At 42.5% G+C, this 24,435-nt stretch overlaps 1 protein-coding gene across 1 annotated transcript in view; it reads left to right on the top strand.

The window, feature by feature from the left end:
* The window catches only part of LOC124796726, a 1,132,495-nt gene that overhangs the window by 775,322 nt on the left and 332,738 nt on the right, over window positions 1-24,435 (top strand). The window lies entirely within an intron of this gene.

The raw sequence follows: 24,435 nt of genomic DNA, 5'->3' as shown, positions 1-24,435 counted from the left end.
GTAGTTCTAAGTTCTAGGGGACTGATGACCTCAGATGTTAAGTCCCGTAGAGCTCAGAGCCATTTCAACCAATTTTGTTGAAATCGAACAAAGCTCCAGAGCCGGACGAAATCTGACAGATTCTATAGCGAATTTTCGGTTGCGCTAGCTCCCCTCCCTTAACCATAATATACTGTCGGTCTCTCAATCCCAGCAGTTGGAAGAAAGCACAGTTTACATCTGTCAGTAAGGACAGCAGAAATGATCCACTAAGCTACCGCTCAATATCCTGGGCATCCATTTTTATGGAATCTTAGAAGATATCCGAGCTCAAACGTAATCTATTATCTCGAACAGATCGACCTCCTCCATGCTAACATGAATGGATTCCGAAAACGTCGACCATATCGAACCCAACTTCCCCTTTTTTCATACGGACCAAGGTAGATAAATACACCATTTCTTGATTTCTTAAAAGCATTCGACTCAGCAGGCTTACCGTCCAATGGGGTACCAAGTGAAGTTTGTGACTGTACTAAATGTTTCTTCGTAGGGAGGATGCTTTATCATGAATGGAGAGTCATCGACAGGTGAAATAACTTCAGGTGTGCCCCAGGGAAGTGTGTTGAGAAACTTGCTGTTTATGTTAACGACCTGAGTCACAATATTAATAAAGAGGTTTCACAGATTATGCCGTTATTTACAATGGATTACTGTGTGAAAGAAACTGCAAAAATGTTGTAAAATCTTGATAAGATTTCAGAATGGTGAAAAAAGGGTGTCAACTTCCTTCGAATGTTCAGTTGTGGGCAAAGCAGGTGGCAGACCGCGGTTCATTGGTAGAACACTGTGGAAATGTATGTAGTCTGCAAAGGGGATTGCCGACTAAACATCCATGCAACTCATCCAGAATGTTGCTCAAGTAAGTGGTCCCATACCAAATGGGGCTAACAACAGTATACTAACTTCGCAGCAGTTTTAAACGCAAATGTTTATACAGGGTGTTTGGAAATTCCCGTTACAAACTTCGAGAACTTGTAGAGGGGTACATAATATTTGGAATAGGAACCCGTGTCTTGAAAGGTGCCGTTTCCTTGCTACAACCAGTTGAAAACATGTTTGTAACGCGACCACTTTTACAAGTAATTTATTAGGCGTAACCCGGTACATCACCTGTTTCACATTTATACTCATTAATAACCAAAGTAATTGCTCGTGTACGGGTTCTCTTCAACGTGGTGCAGTACGGCCTCTTCCACATCGGCTGTTCGGCGTGTCCTTGCAGCACCACAGACATGCCTGCTGACGGTGGAGTTACCCTTTTCTCGAAGGTGTTGCGTAATTGTGACAAAAAGGGTATGCGATGCAGTCGTACGTTATGGGTAACTATCTTGACAAAGGCGACGAACAACTCTTCCATTACCGTGAAGTTCGCCACTCAGGAGCATCATGTCGATGTATTCTGCAAATGTCTGCTCAACCACGTTGCTCTAACACTCACAACAGCTGAATAACGCTCAAACCAGGACAGAGAAGAAAGACAGACACAGCCAGTTCAACGTAAGCATCCCCCTCTACTCACCGTAACTACCCTGTTACATACCTACCTAGCAAACATGTATTCAAACGGCTGTAGCACGGGTTCGACTTCGTAATATTGTCTACTCAGTCCCCCTCTACAAATCCTAAAGGTTGCTAAACGGGAAATTTCCGAACGCCCTGTACTTAACGGCGCAGTGTTTCAACGGGAGATTAGCTCGTTAAAAATCGATCAAATGCATCATTATGGCCGGGTCAGGAACTTCAAAGTGAGGGTCAGACACACACAGTTTAACATGTCACTGTAGGATTCCTAACGACATTTAGAACTTATGGACCTGTAGTACGACAGAGAGTTTCGTAGTAAAATAAGTCTTGTAGACTCGTAAAAAAATTTTCTGAACCAAAATTTCCACAACGTCACAAGTATACAGTTACGATTATGTTGGTGTTTGGACCTAAGCTGTTGTTGTTGTTGTTGTGGTTTTCAGTCCTGAGACTGGTTTGATGCAGCTCTCCATGCTACTCTATCCTGTGCAAGCTTCTTCATCTCCCAGTACCTACTGCAACCTACATCCTTCTGAATCTGCTTAGTGTATTCATCTCTTCGTCTCCCTCTACGATTTTTACCTTCCACGCTACCCTCCAATACTAAATTGGTGATCCCTTGATGCCTCAGAACATGTGCTATCAACCGATCCCTTCTTCTAGTCAAGTTGTGCCACAAACTCCTCTTCTCCCGAATCCTATTCAATACCTCCTCATTAGTTATTTGATCTACCCATCTAATCTTCAGCATTCTTCTGTAGCACCACATTTCGAAAGCTTCTATTCTCTTCTTGTCCAAACTATTTATCGTCCATGTTTCACTTCCATACATGGCTACACTCCATACAAATACTTTCAGAAACGACTTCCTGACACTTAAATTTATACTCGATGTTAACAAATTCCTCTTCTTCAGAAACTCTTTCCTTGCCATTGCCAGTCTACATTTTATATCCTCTCTACTTCGACCATCATCAGTTATTTTGCTCCCCAAATAGCAAAACTCCTTTACTACTTTAAGTGTCTCATTTCCTAATCTAATTCCCTCAGCATAACCCGACTTAATTCGACTACATTCCATTATCCTCGTTTTGCTTTTGTTGATGTTCATCTTATATCCTCCTTTTAAGACACTGTCCATTCCGTTCAACTGCTCTTCCAAGTCCTTTGCTGTCTCTGACAGAATTACGATGTCATCGGCGAACCTCAAAGTTTTTATTTCTTCTCCATGGATTTTGATACTACTCCGATTTTTTTCTTTTGTTTCCTTTACTGCTTGCTTAATATACATATTGAGTAACATAGGGGAGAGGCTACAACCCTGTCTCACTCCCTTCCCAACCACTGCTTCCCTTTCTTGTCCCTCGACTCATATAACTGTGAAACGTACCCTTTGAACAATTTATATAAGACTGTGCTTAACCTGACACACAATACTTTGTTAGCGCAACGCAATCTGACTTTCAAAATTCCCTACAAAAGAATGGCCCTGACTAACATTAAACTATACCTCTCACAAATCACTTACCTCACAAAAATCTTCGCTGCTCAAGCTACTGCAATACAGCGAGCGCCACTACTGCCAGCTAAATAAAAGATTCAAACTACTGAAGGCACTAACTACTGATAGGGATAGTTAGCAAATGAAAGATATTAATAGAGAACAAACAATGTATTTACCTTAATATCATCACAAGTCATAATATATATATCAGTTCATGACAAATTGCAAACCTCCGCCATCTCTCTCCCCACATCCACCACTGCTGGCGGCTCACCTCCAACTGCGCAACGCTACACGCTGTTCACAGCCAGCTGCCTAACACTACAATGGCGAGTATTACAACAATGCAAAGCAGACACAGACTGCCCACAGCACAGCCAGTGATTTTCATACAGAGGTGGCGTTACCAATAAAAAACCTAAACAGCCTACTTACATAGAGAAAACATAAACAGCCTACTTACATAGAGAAAACATAAACAGCCTACTTACATAGAGAAAACATAAACAGCCTACTTACATAGCCCCCATGCTCCCCACAAAAAATTTTACAAAATATTTTTGGGCAGTGGCCAATAATGATTTGATAAAATTTTTCATAATTACAATAACAAGCATATCAAATGCACACACTTATTGATACAATGTTGGTCAAAAGCTAAAAATTTCTCACAGTCCATAAAGACAGTCCAGATTGTTAATCACAGAAAAAATGCAGAGTTTTTAGCAAAGTCTGAGCAGTAAAAGAAAATGCACACAGAAGTAGTGGATTTCCATGCAGTCTTGAAGAAGTAGTGTTGTCCTTCCAACGGAAAGACAGTGCTGACTCGACATGCAGACAGGTAATGGGCCACAACAGAGTAAACCCACAGCAGAGTCAGTCGACGTTTTGAAGAATATTGGTAGTTAGGGCATCACAGAGCAGACCCACTGTAGTCCTGGTAGAGATTACGGTATTGGTGGGCCACCAGAGGTGCAGACCCACTGCAGTCCTTGTAGAAATAATGGTACTGGTGGGCCACCAGAGGTGCAGACCCACTGTAGTCCTGGTATAGACGGCCAGCAGCCATCTGTTGCGACTGTGCAGGTGCACAATCACCATCGAAGATTCTTGCAGAGAATATAGCAAGTCCATAAACCACCACTTGTGCACTCAGAAAGTTTTTCTTTTAATTGTCCTTAGAACCAGCAATGCTGTTATCCAGTCCCTTGCTGAGTTATTAACACACGTGCAAACACTTATCAGTCCCTACTTCTCACATATTGTCCATGTACTATGACCAACAGAAACGTGTGCAGTGAAATGTTACTTAATTTGAAGAACTGGTAACAATTACAATTTGGTAACATAAAAATACAATAACAAAGGTACAAAATGCCTCATTAAAGAACATAATAATACAGATAACATTTGTAGTGCAGGCTTTACAAAAGAATAGAAATAAACATATACATCAGTGTTACAGGAATTATGACATGAGTACAAAAATAAAAGATCAGAATCACTTTCGAAACATCAACTTCACACATGAGCATTGAAACAAAATGAATAATGTCTAACATCTTTACAAAGTAAATAACATATTATTAATGCCAATTATATTTGAGGATAACAGTATTCCTCATCATAGTGAATGTAGCTTAATATTAAAAGAAGAAAAAATTCTATGAAACTACACAGAAACAGGAAGAAAACAAATACACAAGGGTACACAAACACATAGTGGGATAACACCAATAGGAAAGGACAGGGTTCGTTTTCAGTGTAACATGTGGTACTGCAGTCCAACCCAAAACTTCATATATGAAACGTACCCTTTGAACAATTTATATAAGACTGTGCTTAACCTGACACACAATACTTTGTTAGCGCAACGCAATCTGACTTCCAAAATTCCCTACAAAAGAATGGCCCTGACTAACATTAAACTATACCTCTCACAAATCACTTACCTCACAAAAATCTTCGCTGCTCAAGCTACTGCAATACAGCGAGCGCCACTACTGCCAACTAAATAAAAGATTCAAACTACTGAAGGCACTAACTACTGATAGGGATAGTTAGCAAATGAAAGATATTAATAGAGAACAAACAATGTATTTACCTTAATATCATCACAAGTCATAATATATATATCAGTTCATGACAAATTGCAAACCTCCGCCATCTCTCTCCCCACATCCACCACTGCTGGCGGCTCACCTCCAACTGCGCAACGCTACGCGCTGTTCACAGCCAGCTGCCTAACACTACAATGGCGAGTATTACAACAATGCAAAGCAGACACAGACTGCCCACAGCACAGCCAGTGATTTTCATACAGAGGTGGCGTTACCAATAAAAAACCTAAACAGCCTACTTACATAGAGAAAACATAAACAGCCTACTTACATAGAGAAAACATAAACAGCCTACTTACATAGAGAAAACATAAACAGCCTACTTACAACTGCCATCTGGTTTCTGTACAAATTGTAAATAGCCTTCCGCTCCCTGTGTTTTACCCCTGCCACCTTCAGAATTGGACCTAAGTATTTATGCGAAAAACTTTTTTTCCGCGGTGAAGAGAACGGTTGTACCCACAGAATCTCACCGACTCACTTCAGTCTAAAAGCTTATCTTCGAATTAGCAGCGCTTAGAACGTGGTACCAGACATTGATGCCTTAGTGAAAAGCAAAATAAGTAACATTCATTGACATTTAGTGTTTAAGTGTTTAACGTCTGAATGTATCACGAAAGACAATTGAAGTCAGTTTAAACTTCGTCCGAAAACGACATTCATCAGTTCATCAGAAGACTGCATCAGTCATAGAAAATACCACGTTTCGTACTTAGCTACTCCAGGTTCTCTGCCTCATCAGTTAAAAGAAATGTAAGACATTTTATCGTCATTTCTCATCAGTGCAAATAAATATTTTGTATCCCGCCTGGAAAGGCGGCGCTCCTGTGAACTGCTTCTGTAATACAGGCCGAGAGCGAAGGAAACGCGTACGAGCAGGAGAGGTGAAGCACTTCGGTACTGCATGTAACTTCATCACTTTTAATAGAGTGAAAAACGCAAGTAAATATCAAATGCCTACGTAACTTCGGCTAGGATGAGCACGTAGATGTGAAGCCGTAGTCAATGTGTAATCCTGTGAAGTTAGGAAGACTGTTCTGTATAATCTCAAAGATAACAAATATTAGTTGCTGTACAAACTTTAACTGAACGTAACTAATAAAAAGTCTCAATAGCAAGTTAGCCCACTCGGTAGTAGAAGCAGCCGACCAGTGTGGCCGTGCGTTCTAGGCGCTCGAGTCTGGAACCGCGTGACCGCTACGGTCGAAGGTTCGAATCCTGCCTCGGGCGTGGATGTGTGTGATGTCCTTAGGTTAGTTAGGTTTAAATAGTTCTAAGTTCTAGGGGACTGATGACCACAGATGTTAAGTCCCATAGTGCTCAGAGCCATTTGGTAGTAGAAGCGATATTTCCAGGCCGTCTCTTAATGAAATGGGCCGGAAAACAAGACGGCGCTCGCTGAGCTCCGCAGCGTCGGCCAGAGGGCGCTGTGCTAGGCGTAGTTAGTCTTCTTTCGTAGTGTCAACTTACGAGAGCGTTCACCTACGCTGTGGCATCGTAACTATCGACACCACAAAATATGCCACGAAAGACATTAATCAGCCACCATGAAGCGATGCATCTCCCTGGAACTGTTAGTGGCCGTATAATAGAGTCTTTGACAACAGTTCCTCGCGCCCAGCTGCCTTGTTCCGATTCCACCTCCCAGTCCAATTCTGCCCGTGAGCATGCCGGTTGCTCGCAGCGGAGACAAAAGCGTGAGCCAGCTCGCACGAACGGGTCGGTGGACAGGCCTGGTCTAAGCAGTCATTCTCCCTGCGCTCCATACCTGAACTGGAAGAAGCACATGCTGTTGTAAGTAACCCCTGTCACGCACTTCATTGTGGTTTGCGGAGTGTGGTTGTAGATGTACCGGGTGATCAAAAAGTCAGTATAAATTTGAAAACTGAATAAATCACGGAATAATGTAGATAGAGAGGTACAATTTGACACACATGCTTGGAATGACATGGCGTTTTATTAGAACCAAAAAAATACAAAAGTTCAAAAAATGGCCGACAGATGGCGATTCATCTGACCAGAATAGCATGGACTGAGGTCTGGTGACCTGGGATGCCAAGCATGACGAAAGTGGCGCCTGAGCACACGATCATCACCAAATGACGCGCGCAAGAGATCTTTCACGCATCTAGCAATATGGGGTGGAGCGCCATCCTGCATAAACATCATACGTTCCAGCACGTGTTTATCAGCCAGCCTGGGGATGATGCGATTCTGTAAAATATCGGCGTACCTCTCACCCGTCTCGGTAGCACTTACAAAACTAGAATCATGCATTTCCTCGAAGAAAAAAGACCCGATAACGGTAGATGTGGTAAATCCAACCCATACCGTGACCTTCTCGTCGTGCAATGGAGTTTCCACGACAGTTCTAGGATTTTCGGTAGCCCAAATTCTGCAGTTGTGGGCGTTGACAGACCCTCGGAGCATGAAATGAGCTTCGTCGGTCCACAACACGTTACTCACCAATCGTCATCTTCCGCCATCTTTTACGCCCTCACCACAAATGCCCTCCGCTTCACTAAATCGCCAGGTAACAATTCATTATGCCGATGGATTTTGTACGGATAGCATCCGTGCGACTGTACGAGCGCTGGCTTCCCCGTGCATAGAGGAACCCGCAACAGTCTCCATTTCTTCCTGAACTGTCTCAGCAGCATTACGCCTTGTGCTCGGTCGGCCACTACGGCGTCTATCGTCTAAACAACCCGTGGCTTCGAACTTCGAAATCATCCTCGCCACAGCTGCATTTGTCAATGGATCTTCGTTCGAATCCCCTTCCTGTGGCGATAGGATCGTAACGCTGAACTAGCACATTCCCCATTCTGATAATACAGCTTCACTAAAAGCGCCTTTTCAGGTAACGTCAACATGCTGCGACTGCTGGCGCATCTGATTCTCTCTCTCATTACAGCTCCTTTTATACACGATTGTCACGTGCAGTCACTGACGTTATGCTGTCCAGCGCCATCTGTCTGACACTTTGTGAACTTTTTTTTGTTCTAATAGAACCCCATGTCACTCCAAGCATGTGTGTCAATTTTTACCTCTCTATCTACATTATTCCGTGGTTTATTAAGTTTTCAAATTTATACTGACTTTTTGATCACCCAGTAGAACTGGATGGTCTATGACTAGTTCGCATTTCACCGTAGTGCAAACATGAAGTCTATGCCGAGGAACCTACGTGCATTTTAACTCACTGTTATTACGAGAAACTTGATAGACCAAATGTACTAAACACTCCTAGCGAGATCTCCAAATGCTTACAATATTAATGAACGGTAGGTACGAATTTCAAAAAAATTCAACAAAATCACGAGTAGTTCAACAATAATTTGTTAGCATTTTCTTAGTCGTAGAAGCGTAGGGAGCAACTTAAAAACAAACGCTTAAAATTCAAGGTTGTCCTGTCACGTTACTTGGAACACACCACCCATCAAGTCTACAGACTAGTTCTGTAACTTTATTATACATTCTACTCCTCCCACTTCGTTAGGTGAGGGGGAGTGCTGTAAACAGTGCAATGACAGTCGTTCAGGTTAGAGATTTACAACATTTATAGAGACTTAGAAATCTTTATTTTAAATGAAACAAAGGTGATACTGTTTTCTTACAAATTTCAAGTTAAATGAGACTGTTTCTTAAAGTTTTATAGAATCCAATACATTGAAGAAACGTGGTAGTTCAAATGGTTCAAATGGCTCTGAGCACTATGGGACTTAACTGCTGAGGTCATCAGTCGCCTAGAACTTAGAAATACTTAAACCTAACTAACCTAAGGACATCACACACATCCATGCCCGAGGCAGGATTCGAACCTGCCACCGTAGCGGTCACGCGGTTCCAGACAGTAGCGCCTAGAACCGCTCGTCCACGCCGGCTGGCAACGTGGTAGTTGATGTTGCTCAGTTTATATGGAGCTTCTGCACTAGAGGTAAGAGAAATGTTGAGGTGAATAACTTTAGCTCAAGATGTGAGCGGAAGTAAAGAGGAACTTGGGATTGGATGTTTATATTGGTAGGAGAGAAGGAGTAGTTCAGTATGGTTCGGCGGGTTTAGAAACGGCGGAAAAGGAGCCTTATACTCAGAGAGATAGAAAAGAAATTGTTTTGTATGATACGGCATATAAACGTTAAGACGGGTTCCATTCTCAATCAGTGGGATCTCATTGAATTTTCATAGCAGGAGGATAAAAACTATGTATATGTTTAGAAGAGTGACATGAATCGATATAATTGTGAAAGTACATCAGGATGGGTGATTATAGGAGAAATGATGTTTTGTGTGAAGTTCAGGGGCCTTGTAGGCTTTCATTGTGGGTGAGACAGTATGGGGATTTCATATCGTGATAAACGATTCACGTCGAGGAACATGTGAGGATGAGGAAAGGTAGGTGAATATCAAGGCATGGGTTGGGGGGGGGGGGGGGGAGGGGGTGGAGAGACTAGTAAAATTCTGAGGCTGACATCCAAGAGGTGTCGACAATGATAGGGATGGGACTTACAGTTTCCTGGGGAGTAGCTGAATAGCCTGCTACCGGTTACCTTTCTGATAATTTATTTCACACGATTACTTTTATTTTAAACAGCAGACATTGGGTATTCCACAATGCAGTTAAGTAAATCATTTTAGAGCACTGATATGCCAAAACATAATCACCATTGGCCACCGGGAGGCCGAACGCCTCCTCGTAGTGTTGCGGGCATGTGACGCAGTAAGGAAAGAATGTAAGTGGAAGAGAAACGAATGGGCAGTCATTATTGCGAAGATACCGGACGCAAATGTGGAAATCCACTGATATAAGCCGTTTTGACAAGGGTCACATGTTTGTGGCGCTGCGACTGGAAACCAAAATTTCTGAAAAGGCGAAGCTGGTCCCTTGTTGGCGTACTACTGTTGTGAGCACCTATGAGAAGTGATTGAAGGGTGGCGAAATAATGAGAAGGCCGTATGGTATTGTATGACTACGTCTCATCATAAAACGTAGAGGTCGGAGGATCTCCCACTGTGTAATCCATGATAGGCAGCGATATACGGCACGTCTGAAGGCAGAGTACAATACTGGTGTAGGCAGAAGTGTTTCGGAGCACACCGTTCAAAGGTCATTGTTGAACATGGAGCTCCACATCACACAACCCCTACGTGTTCCTGCGTTGACCTAACAACATCGTCAGTTGATTGCAGTGGGCACAGCATTATTGAGCTTTCAACATGGATCAATAGAAATGTGTCGCCTGTCGAATGAATCGCATTTCTCGTAACTCAAGGTCGATGGCTGGGCCCTTACGCGCCGTCATCAGGCGAATGACCACGAAACGTGCTCCGCGCCACAGATGCACGCCGGTGAAGGCAGAATTAAGTTGGGCTTCCATGGGATCTGTGGTGGTAATAGATGGCTTCATGACAGCAATGAACTTCGTGAACATTATTGCGGACCATCTACATCGCTTCATGCTTGAAATCTCCCGCAAGGTCAGAGTCGTGCAACAGTGCTTTGAGAGGCATTATAGTGAACTCACATTGATGTCTTGGCCAGCAAATGTTCCTGAACTCTACCTATTGGAACGCATATCGAGCGCCAACTGCGTGCCCGTAAACACCACCCGTAATTTGTGGGAATTGCTTGACCTGTCGTAGGCATCTGGTGCCACATACTTCTGGAATCCTGTCAAGAGCTTTTAGACTCCATGCCATACTGGTTTGGGGGAGGGAACCAAACAGCGACGTCATCGCATCGGATTAGGAAAGGAAATCGGCCGTCCCCTTTCGAAGGAACCATCCTGGCACTTACCTGAAGCCATTTGGGGAAATCACAGAAAACCCAAATGAGGATGGCCGGACGCGGGTTTGAACCGTCGTCCTCCCGAATGCGAGTCCAGTAGTCCAGTGTTGTTTATTTGTTGTTATATATTTGCAATTTTCAAGCTGCTAGGATAGTTACATTATCGCTGCCGTGCTGTTAATCATGGCTGTTCTGCTGTTTATTTGCACGAAAGAAGAGCAACGTTTAGTGATCCGTTTTTTGTGGTCGGAAGGCGTACCAGGGGCCGAAATTCATCGAAGACTTTCGGTACAGTACGGGGACAGTGTTTTGCCACAACGGAGTGTCTACGAATGGATTGAAAAATTCCGAAATGGTCGCACAAGTGTTACGCACGTTGAAGGAGCCGGACGACCGTTTACCGCCACAGATGAAGAAACAATTGAGCGTTCACGTGAAATGATTCTCTTAGACAGACGATTAACTATTGACGAAGTGGCACATCGTCTGCAAATTAGTCACGGTTCTGCCTACGAAATCATCAACAGACTTGGGTTTCATAAAGTTTGTGAAAGATGGGTCCCGAAACAACTCAAACAGTTGCATAAAGAAATGCACTTGGACATCTGCAAAAAATATTTGGATCGTTTTGGTAACTAAGGGGAGAACTTCTTAGACAGGATCGTTACTGGTGACGATACATGGATCCATCATTACGAGCCGGAGAGTAAACGGCGGAGTATGGAAGGGAAACATCCAAATTCGACGTGCAAGAAAAAGTTCAAGACCCAACCGTCCGCAGGAAAACTGATGCTTACGGTTTTTGGGGCGCACAAGGTGCAGTACTGGAATATTATGGGGAAAGGGGCACAACAATAAACAGTGTACGTTACTGAGAGATGCTTGCTGCCAAGCTAAAGCCTGCAATTCGAAGCAAACTCCGAGGATTGCTGTCAAAACGTGCTGTGTTGTTGCACGACAATGCCCGCCCGTCCGCATACTGCTGCCCACACTGGTGAAACGCTCCAGAAACTCAATTTTGAAGTACTGGATCATCCTCCATATAGTCCAGATCTTGCCCCTTCTGACTATCACTTGCTTGGTCCACTCAAACAGGCATTATAGGGCCGTCGATTTGCCTCGGACGAAGCAGTGAAAGAAGCAGTGCATTCCTGGCTCGCAGTTCAACCGAGATCCTTCTTTTATGAGGGCATCAGGAAGCTTGTACAACGATGGACCAAGTGCGTTGAAACGCAAGGAGACTATGTCAAAAAATGATGTTCTTGTGAGTTTCCTATTTGATTACAATAAAATTTTATAACTACTTTGCGGATAATAATTGACTTACCCTCGTAAAATTTCTAGGACTATTTTAAACAGCGGGTGAAACGTAGCAGTCAACATCCTCGTAGATTGGTAGCATCAATCATCCATGAGTGGCTTCAGCTGGATGTGGCATACCTGCAAAAACCTGCGGACACTCATTCGCGCCAAATTAAGGCCATTGTCAATGCTAGAAGTAGTGTTACGAGGTATTACCGTGAAGTCTCCTAAGGGTTGCTAAATTTTTGCCTATTGTGCTTTTATTTGAGTGCAAAAGCGCCCACTAGAGGGAAACATGTAAAGTAATAAATATGAATTTAAACATCAACTGTACGATGCTATACCCAGTGATGACGTCTGGAGGTTATGGCACGGAGCAGGAGCTGTGGACACCGTGCACTGATGTTGACTGCTGACTGTGTGGCGGTGACATGGAATTAAACAGCAGAAGCCCCACCCATTGCCTGTCATCCTACATCATCTTTAGCCAATAGGATCAACGTATGCGATGCATGTCGTACAGCAGGCACACAAACTTTAATACTATGGTAGGTATTATCGTAAGTTATGTGTAAGTAATAGCTGTTAAGTTATGCAGTTGGAAAATTTTACATAATATTAAAAGGTATAATTGCCAGTCCATGTTATCAGTTAACATGTTACTAGACTGCCCTCTGTGGGGCTTTCTTGTATAGTAAAGATGGGCTGTACTACGCCGCTGGTTACTTAGTGAAGTGGGTGCTTTATAGACAGCGATCAAAGAGGCTACACCGCTTCCATATCGCATTCGGCTCGGCCGCGTATGATCTTCATATTTGCATTGGTTGTAATTCGTACTTCAACGCCGACCGCCAACATTTTATGTAGCGTCATGTACTGAAGATAACCCGTGTAACCACACGCAGTACACGGCACTGCATAAAATGTTGGCGGTTGGCGGTCGGCGCTGAAGGACGACTTACAACCACTGCAAATATGAAGATCATGCGCGACCGAGCCGAATGCAATGTGACAGCGGCGTAGCAACCCATCCTTAGTACACAAGAAAGTCCTGCAGAGGGCAGCCTAGTAACACGTTAACCTATGCCATGGGCTGGTCAGTTATACTTTTTAATGTTATATTATGTAAAATTTTAACTGTATAACTTATCAGTTGTTACTGACACATAACTTACGATAATATTTAGCATAATATTAAAGTTTATATGCATGCTGTATGACATGTACTGCATACATTGTATCCTATTGGCTAAAGACGACGTTGGGGAATAGGCAAGGGGGCGAGGCTTTTGTTATTCAATTCCACGATACCGCCACATAGTCAGCAGTCAACATAAGTGGGTGGTCTCCACAGTTCCCGCTCCGTGCCATCATCTCCGCACGTCATCGCTGGGTATAACATCGAATAAGTAATGTTTAACATAATGTTTATTATGTTACATATTTCCCTCTAGTGTGTTGTACTCTACATTACAGAGTATGCTCCTATGATGATCCACTTCATTTCGAAATTCGTCACCATTTATGAATAAAAGTGTTTTTGCGTGATCAAGACTGTTCTGTATAATAGCATGGTAGAAGAGATGTAAACTGTGAAAGGAACAATAAACTATTCTAATGTTCTTTTACAGGCTATGAAACTCAGTTAACGTCTATTACCCTGCTGGTGTGAGGGAATCGTTCCGATATTTCTAAAGCAATCTCGGGAAAGTTTCGCTAAATCAAACATCTTTATTTATGCATTTCTGTTCACACATTCGCCTGTTAACTTCATTAGGAACGGCATTATTTGCTGGCTTTGTATGAGCGTCATTGATTTGCGAAAACCACAGAAAATCTTAATCTGGATAGCAGAGCGAATTTGAACCGAAGCCTACCGGAAAAAATTCAAAGGCCGAACATCACAATGAAAGTAACAAATCCGAAGCATAACCTGCCTCATTAAAGATATTAAATAGAAACATTTACAGACCAGTATTTCTCCCTACAGCTCTACACAGGAACGTACTTTTGCATTCATTGTAAGACTACTATTCACAGCACTTCCAGACTCTGATGTGTGTTCTATTCTTCACCTCTTGAAGATAAAATTGAGGGGTCAGCCGGGATTTGAGCCCGGGACCTCCTGCACCCAAAGCAGGAATCATACCCGTTTTTTTTTAAATCTCATTTTTTTCGCTTTTGTTCGTTGCATCTGCTCGGGGCGGACGTCGTAAGACATCCGTTTAAGTTCGTTGATGATCGATTAACTCAGTTTTTTTTATTACAGAGGGCACGTAGCCCTCTGACCGAACACGCTGAGCTACCGTGCCGGCATACCCCTAGACCACTGAGCCCGTTAAGAAAGATGTTCTTACCTTAACATTCGACAAACACATCGCAGCGCCTTGCGTGCTGTCTGTGAGTCACGAAGTAGCGTTGGCACCTCCCAGGGAGATGGCTCAACAGCATGATTGTTTGGAGAACACTTTCCTTTCCGCCAGAGGAAGGAGGCAAAGTTAAATCTCTCCAAGTCCTGCTTTTCTAAGGCCTGATACAGGTAGTGAAGCTTATACAGCTATAAAGGGCGCTCTGGGAGTGCTATTTGGTAGTTGCATTGTCGTTTATGACTGCGAACGAACTACTGTCACGTGCCGAGCGAGATGGCACACAGGTGACATTGGACTCAAAATTCAGTAAATTATCTTTAAATCTACATTTAAAGATGAAGGGGCTTGGAAAATAAATTTACGGACTTGTCTATTGAAGTCTGGTATTGCAGTCTAATAGTGAATCAGTTTTAAAATAATGTTTTTCATGTACAAATCTCAGCAGCAAGCTTGTCTTTCTTTAACAACGCTTCGTTCTGCGTATATGAACCAGGTCTTATTATTTAAACAGGGAATATTCGATGTTAATACAAAGAACCACCCAGTATTATAGCTCTATTGAGAATTTTTCATAAGTAGATAGACAAAGAACGATATCGCCAGATTTATCGATACATTCGTAGCCACGCAGTAATGCGATTGCTTCAGCCATACCGGTGACTCCGCAGGTGGACCAACTGTTCTCTAAGACTTAGGTGGGTGATAGATACTTCTGTTATAAAATATGGCCTGCGAGTTAGTAAGTTTACCTGCTGCTGTGACGAACGATAGCTTATCTTTGACTCAGAAGAATTACAACGACAAGCTATCATGTAATCTTAATTCACGCTGCATCGATGAGTGAAAGAGTAAAATTTTTATAAATATGTCTTACTGACACAGAATAATAATCAGTGTGTTTAAATATGCCGGCCGGAGTGGCCGAGTGGTTCTAGGCACTACATTCTGGGACCGCGCGACTGCTACAGTCGCAGGTTCGAATCCTGCCTCGGGCATGGGTGTGTGTGATGTCCTTAGGTTAGTTAGATTTAAGTAGCTCTAAGTTCTAGGGGACTGATGACCTCATAAGTTAAGTCCCATAGTGCTCAGAGCCATTTGAACCATTTTTTGTTTAAATATAAATTTAGAATATAAAGCAAAAATAGCTTATTTTTCTTAAGGAATTCTGTAGACGCCAGAATTCGCTCATTAAGGAACTCGTCATTATCCAGTGTGTTTTGTTTCTCCACGTCACAATAGCTCTTTGAAGAGCTTAATTTCCCTCATTTATGCAATCTATTCGCAGTCCGTCTCTTTTTCTGTTTCGTTGTACCCTTCGCTGTAAGCTCTGGGCTATCACAGTATTACATGCCACATGCCGTGAGTAAGGGACCAGGAAACTGAAAAAGTCCTTCCATGTAGCATCATTGACTGAAATTCTTTCTTAGCACGTGTTCGACACTTACGAAACTATGGTGTCTTAAACTAAATCGTTTAGTTTTGATATCATCGACTTGGTGACTTTGGAAAACTCTAATGCAAATGTAACTCAGGTGGCAGCAGCGAAATGCCAAGACACTTGCGGTGTTTAGAAGTAGGTAATTTTCCCGTTTGCCGGAATAGTGTACCGTAGTGTTTCCTTGGCAGATTGATTTCGCTGGTCTATCAGCTACCTCGTTTCCGTCGATCCCAATTTATTCAGGTTTGTACTAAAATTACACATCTTTTTCCTGCCTTTGTAGAAGAAGGATAATGTCCTGACCCACCTGAACCAACTTATCGGTGTGACATATGCTAGTTCCTAAACAGAGAGGGAGCAAAGATCCTGCCAGGTTGTTTGACAGGCCCACACTAAACATGGTCATGACAGAGTACAACAAGATGAGCACTCTGTTTATGGTTTCTAAACAGAGTTTTAATGGCATTTTATTGGAGTATTGCAAAACAAATAGTGGTATTTCCAGATGGGTTTCAGCTGGGGACAACATCGAGTGCTCTGCTATTTTCCCACATCGTATTATTAAAACAATCCCAGCAAGCCGCTGTTCAGAGAACCACGCAGAGTTGTGAACGATGAAGACGGCACTGGAGCGGATGAGAGTTCTAGGTGGGGGAAAGTTTCTTGTCAGCTCAGACTCTTATTTCTCTGCAGGCTATTCACCGTTTACTGTGATCAATTGTCTTGGATGATACTGCTTGAGAAATGTTGTAAAAAAATGAAATGAAATGATCGCTGGAAGGCTCCGTCCGGGGAAGTTCGGCCACCGGGTGCAAGTCTTATTTCAGACGACGCCACATTGGGCGACATGCGCGTCATTGATAATGATAAGGACAACACAACGTCCAGTCTATGGGCGGAGAAAATCTCCAACATGGACGGGAATCGAACCCGGGCCCGCTGCATGATAGACAAAGACGTTAGCACTCAACTAAGCAGGCAGATTGAGAAATTTTGTAAGAAGGGGGTGTATGCTGCATAGTTGGCTTTGTGGGCTGCTGAGTGCTATGGATAATTCCGAAGGAGCTAATCATGGTACTGTTGAAGGAAACATCGCAGTTTCTCCTGACCTGAGGTAAACCGCCAAATTCTAGCCAGAATCTGAAGACCAGGATTCTAACTTTGGTTGTCTTCATTCTGAGACAGTGTTGTTATGGCGCCGTATACCGTGGTTTCTAGCGGTACGGGATCCGAGGCAGGAACAAGGATTTCTATTCATAAAAAATGTCTGTTATAATATTACAGATATTTTAAAAAATATAGTTTTATTATATTTATCACTTTTGCTGGTGGAAAAGCTCCTGAAACGATAGAATGGTGCACAGAAAATTTCTACTTGTTAATAATGAAACTATATTCCGCCAACCAGCATCAGATTCCTATGAGACTGACGAGAACGTTGACCGACGCGTTTTAAGAGGCCAGTGACCGAATTCAAAATTATGAAGTTTGCATAATTATATTGCCCAGATACTGATCGTAAAGATCTGTAGAAAAGATCTCATGGAGGCCGAAATAAAAGTTTAATACAGTAAGCTGCCGATTGAACACCAGTAACGTTCGGCTGTGGCCACCAAACAATTCGTCGGCAACTCTACTTCGCTGCAACCTGAAAAATTTCTAAAATGCAACATAGTAAATTGAGATGTGGCATGACTGGAAAAGAAGAGTAGGTTCTTAATTCAAACACGGCTATTGTAATTAAATTAGCGTAATTATTTAACCAAATGTTACAGATGCGGGAGCGACAATTACATTTTGTGAAACAGCCATCGAAAACAAACGAGAGAGAGAGAGAGAGCTCACAGCTCCTGCTTTTATATAATCCAAAAACAAATTACGGCGACTGCCTTCAACGTGCTTTACAGATCGGAAAGTTTCAATATATAATCATTTCTCTACAACATTCTTTGTCGGAATAGAAAAATAAAATACGTCCCCTACATTAAATCATGGCTCCTTTTCTCCTTATTTTACAGATTTATTTACACAGAGAAAATTTATTCTTAATGTATTTTAGCCTTAATCAAACATTTGAGGCATATTATGTTTATTATTCAACAAGCAACATTACACCGTGCACGAATAGACCCTTTACCATATGGTCGTCATTGTCTGTACTTCATAATGTTATTTTCAGTAATGTGCCGAGGGTCTTTTTCCACGCTCTTGAAGGTCTCCATTATCTGAGTTCCTAACATTAGAATGTTTGCAATCCTTGCTACGCTTCTTAGATTATTTTTTCAAAGGGCATTTAATTTAATTAACCCTGCGATGGGCGGAGTAAATCGTACAGAGCAAAAATTATTACTAAAGGAAAGGGCTCACTTCATCAGTTTCCACACGAAAAGCCTCCTGACTCATCGCGTAGGAAACGTTATTCGGTAGTAACGTATTACTCCACGCGCGAGGAGAAAGAAGCAGGTCTCCTCTGCTGCCTCATGTTTAAAATTTATAGGTTTTATTTTTATTAAACATTGCGCATTATTCATCTGCCTGGACAAGCAAGCTTGCGCTCTCTGAATTACGAGTGTTGACCTTACGTTTATTTTTTGTTTCTTTTGAGATTCAACTTTTATTTTATTTTTTAGCCGTTTTCGTGTTTTCCTAATTTATTTTGGTTTCTTGTATCTTTCTGGTTTTACTACGTTCAAAGTTGCTTTTGTTTGTACTTTACACACAGTTAATTGTTCCGTGCATCAAAATGTTCCATAATGACATTATCCTTGCTATTTTGAGCCACTCAGAGAATTTAGTCAAGTGTTTGCAGTGCTCTGGGCAGTTTTACATGACTTCCCTGTGGTCGAAAAATTGTGACGCGTCTGTTACGAAATATGATACAGTTATAAATTCACTTGTGAAAACAGTTTTCGAATCTCTCTCTCACTGTAGAATGCTATACAATAATACTGAAATAGATGGATGTGTACCCACAGTTAATTCCATTTCACTATTTCTTTCCATAGCAATCAGTCTTTCAACCCCACTGTTTGTAACTTTCTGTAATGGCATACATATTATTTTTTAAAATATAGGCGTGTAATCTCAAGACGGAAAGGTCACTTAATGAAGGTAAATTTGCTACACTCTCGAAAATCACCCTCAATATATATATCAAGACGCTTTATGACCACCTGTCCGAATAGCCCGAAAACAAATTATCTCTTCTCGTTACCATGTTTGTATCAAAGCAAATGTTTCCTGCAATTTATTATCAATTTCAGTAAAAAATCCGCGGAGCCTAAACCGCGATGATGAAGTGTCAAAACAGTGTTATGTCTTTTCAAAAATATTCCCCTGAAGATAATGGAGGATGATAAAGTACGTACTGTCTAGTCTATTTAGTCTATCTAGTCTATTTAGCATGAGAACAGATCTCTGTCCTGCATTCTACATTTATTCTTGATATGACGGCCTTCTGAACATCTTCGTGTTCGTAGAATATACTGGTTTGAAACGTTCTCAGAACGGAATAGAAAAAAGTACTTACATCACTGAAACTTTTTTTATTTTCCGATGTAGTCTCCTTGTAGATTAATGCACTTGGTCCAACGATGTTCCCCTGCTTTGATCCCGTCTCGAAAATGAGTTTCCTCCAGGTCTGCAAAATAGTTGTCAACTCCAGCTATCACTTCTTCGTTTGAATTGAATCTTTGTCCACAAAAAAAATTTTCAGTTTTGGGAAGAGATGGAAGTCTGGCGGGGCCATATCAGGTGAATAAGGCGGGTGTGGCAACAAATTCATACCTTGGTTCAAATGGTTCCAAATGGCCCTGAGCACTATACGACTTAACTTCTGAGGTCATCAGTCGCCTAGAACTTAGAACCACTTAAACTTAACTAACCTAAGGACATCACACACATCCATGCCAGAGGCAGGATTCGAACCTGCGACCGTAGCGGCCGCGCGGTTCCAGACTGTAGCGCCTTTAACCGCTTGGCCACCACGGCCGGCACGGAAATGCACATCGGTAGTCTTATTGCGCTGAGTAGATCAGGGAAATTTGTTTTGAACAACGGAACAGGGATTTTTACTCAACTCCTCCTTCCTAATATTTTTTGTTGTAGTTCCTTCCGAGTTATGCGTTACTGCGTAGCTTTAACCCTAGCAGTAGCAACACATTTTCCATAACACGCGTTACTAGAAGAGGGAGGGCGGTGGTACTTTATGCACCCCTCCCCCCAAAAAAAAAATCCTTAATTGTTGTTCACTTACAATAACAACATACTTTTAAAGTATGTCCAGAGCGTCCAGAACGTATACACATGTTTTAGCACACTCTTAGCAATATCAACGCATTTTCAGATAATGTGTACTACCAACAGATGGATACTTTATGACCAGCCTAAAGAAAAAAAATTTTGGATTAAGTTTTACTGAAAAATTTAACACATTTTGGAATCTGGTGGAAAAGTCATTAAAAATCATTTTTTTTTTAATTTAAAATATTAACTAAGTGACTGGATTATAAGCAAATGTTTTCAAAAGGGGGCAGAAAGCCCCCCTCCCTCTCCACACCCACCGTAATGAGACGGTTAATTCTCAGTTTTGGCTTATCTAACACTGTCAAAGTGCTATACTCTCGCGGATGTTAGCGAAATGTGTAGCGAGGATTTATTCGGTAAAAATCGAGGAAGCAGTTAATACGCAGATAGTCGTAGATTTCGTAAGTCATTAGTGAAATGCGAATATAGTTTTCAAATTAAACACAATATAATCATCCTGTGCATCTCATGATGTGCTTCTCGGGGAAATATAATGTTTACAGTATGTGTTGTATATGTTGTCAGGGTTATATTGAAATAATACACACATCAAAAAGGTTTGCATCACCTTGGTTCCGAGAGTTCCTGAACCTGTACTGAAAATTGAAATAGGGATCAACATAAAAATCATTTCCGCCATTTTTATTGCTCATCAAAACCACACATTGCTTGTTATACCACCATACAGCGAGACCCTTAGAGGTGGTGGTCCAGATTGCTGTACACACCGTTACCTCTAATACCCAGTAGCACGTCCTCTTGCATTGATGCATACCTGTATTCGTCGTGGCATACTATCCACATGTTCATCAAGGCACTGTTGGTCCAGATTGTTCCACTCCTCACCGGCGATTCGGCGTAGATCCTTCAGAGTGGTTGGTGGGTTACGTCGTCCCTTTTCAATCTGTACCTGGCATGTTCGATAGGGTTCATGTCTGGAGAACATGCTGGCCACTCTGGTAGAGCGATGTCGTTCTCCTAAAGGAAGTCATTCATAAGATGTGCAAAATGGGGGCGCGAATTTTCGTCCATGAAGACGAATGCCTCGCCAATATGCTGCCGATATGGTTGCACTATCAGTCGTAGGATGGCATTCATGTATCGTACAGCCGTTATGGTGCCTTTCGTGACCACCAGCGGCGTACGTCGGCCCCACATAATGCTACCCCAAAACAGCAGGGACCTCCACCTTGCTGTGGTCTCTGGACAGTGTGTCTAAGGCGTTCAGCCTGACCGGGTTGCCTCCAAACACGTCTCCGACGATTGTCTGGTTAAAGGCATACGCGACACTCATCGGTGAAGAGAACGTACGACAATCTTGAGCAGTCCATTCGGCATATTGTTGGGCCCATCTGTACCGCGCTGCATGGTGTCTTGGTTGCAAAGATGGACTTCGCCATGGGCGTTGGGAATGAAGTTGCGCATCATGCAGCCTATTGCGCCGCCATTACTTGGGTGCAGGCAGAATCTGCTATCATCATTCAAGATTACACTGCACCAATCCATCTTCCAAGTGATCATCTGACGGCAGAAGTCGAGGCATGCTCCTCAGTGTTGTGGCGTGTGTGGAAGACAGACTAACGGTGTGCGTGCCCTCAGTCTCACTGCTAATAAGTGGTTCGCAAGAATTTGTGTTGACAAATCTGGCTTCACAAAATCTCTTAACCTCTTACCTGTGCTGTGGTAGCTGTACGATCCTGGCGGGCGTCTGTGCTGCGTGGACGTCCAGAACCTCGTCTACGGATGTGAGAATGTTCACTTGACCACTGATACAAGCATCGTTGCACAACTGACGTAGCACGTCCAGTTTGTGTGGCGATACTCCTAAAGGACCATCCCGACACTCGGAAGGCCACAATTTGACACCTTTCAAACTTGCTCAGTCGACAGTAGGAAGCACGAGTGCATCTCCGTGGTATGGTTGACGGCTCACTTCACACGTTTGCACCACACCTAGCCTTCTAGCTGTGATCATTCCCTATTAAATAATAGGCTCATAGGGCGCTGTGGTAACTATGCTATGCTATCTTTTGGAGGACGACACTAGAATCATCATCAGGATATCTACTATCCCCCAGGTGCCATATGCTGTCATCGGATCAAAATCGACGTCGTCTTTATATATATATATATATATATATATATATATATATATATATATATATATATATGTGTGTGTGTGTGTGTGTGTGTGTGTGTGTGTGTTGTTATTCCCAGTACCTACTGTGACCTACATCCTTCTGAATCTGCTTAGTGTATTCATCTCTTGGTCTCCCTCTACGACTTTTACATCCACGCTGCCCTCCAATACTAAATTGGTGATCCCTTGATGCCTCAGAACGTATCCTACCAACCGATCCCTTGTTCTAGGCGAGGTGTGCCACAATTTGCGCTTCTCTCTAATTCTATTCAATACCTTCTCATTAGTTATGTGATTTCCCTATCTAGTCTTCACCATTCTTCTGTAGCACCACATTTCGAAAGCTTCTATTCTCTTCTTGTCCAAACTATTTATCTTCCACGTTTCACTTCCATACATGGCTACACTCCATAAAAATACTTTCGCAAACGACTTCCTGACACTTAAATCTACACTCGATGTTAACAAATTTCTCTTCTACAGAAACCCTTTCCTTGCCATTGCCAGTCTACATTTTATATCCTCTCTGCTTCGACCATCATCAGTTATTTTGCTCCCCAAATAGCAAAACTCATTTACTACTTTAAGCGTCTCCTTTCCTAATCTAATACCCTCAACATCACCCGATTTAATTCGACTACATTCCACTATCCTCGTTTTGCTTTTGTTGAAGTTCATCTTATATCCTCCTTTCAAGACACTGTCCATTCCGTTCAGCTGCTCTTCCAGGTCCTTTGCTGTCTGTCTCTGACAGAATTACGATGTCATCGGCGAACCTCAAATATATATTTGCAGCAGTGTATGTATCACAGCAGCGGATCCCGCGTGGTCTCTGTTCTTTCGGACACATACATTCGTATATAAGCAATATTATTGATTTGATTTCTTTATTTATGCAGGCTGTGCTTGAGACTTGTCATTTTTGCTGGAACCTTGTGACTTCGCTCCCGCCAATCGTCTTTCATGAATTGGAGTAACATCCAAGACAGGGAGATCCACCGATTCCCATACGAAGGCACTGTAACTAGTTAATCGATAGCGAAACTCCCACCATGAATTGAAAGAGATAAAAAAAATTTAAGTGCATTAAATAATGTCGATGCAAGCTATTTTGTTATGAAGCCTAAAGTGCACCCTAAAAGCGTCGGTAACAGCACTCCACAAACTGCTTCACGTTCTGGGAAATCAGGATTTATAAAACATCTACAAGTCGGCACAATGTGTCACTACAGTCGGGAAAGAAATTTCTAGAGAGGCCCCTACAATAGCTACAGGACTGCAACAAGGATGCTGTTGTCTCCCAAACTCTTCAAGTTGTATGTGCAAAAGGCAATCGATTTATGGTGTAGAAATTGCACGGGTGTGTGTGCGCTGATGTAGGGAACCAGTGTATGTGTACACTTTTCTATGCTGATGATCAGGTCGCTGCAGCAAACTATGAAGGGGATAGATCTTACATGCTTAGGAAGTTGTCGAAAGAGTATAAAAAGTGGGGTCTGAAAAGGCGGAATATCTAGGTTGTGGAGAAGAGGGAAGTAACTCCGACATTGACGAACAGGTTATTAAATTGTGTACAGAGTTTCAGTACCTGGGTAGTACCCCGCCACGTGAAGGAAGATGTGACACAGATATCCAAAAACGGATCAGGTGGGAAGGAAGGAAGAAGTATCTGGTTTAGAGTCCCGTCTACATCGAGATCATTAGAGACGGATCACAAGCTCGGATGGTGTCAAGGATGGCGAATGAAATCGGCAGTACCGCTTCAAAGGAACAATCCTGGTATTTCCCTGGAGCGATTTAGGGAAATCACGGAAAACCTACGTCTGGATGGTCGGACGCGGGTTTGAACCGTCGTCCTCCAGAGTGCGAGTCCACAGTGCCAACCACTGCATCACCTAGCACGGTG

This window comes from Schistocerca piceifrons, chromosome 1 (genome assembly GCF_021461385.2).
Source record: "Schistocerca piceifrons isolate TAMUIC-IGC-003096 chromosome 1, iqSchPice1.1, whole genome shotgun sequence".
Taxonomy (NCBI): Eukaryota; Metazoa; Arthropoda; class Insecta; order Orthoptera; family Acrididae; genus Schistocerca; species Schistocerca piceifrons.
This window is presented reverse-complemented; position numbering and strand designations above follow the sequence as displayed.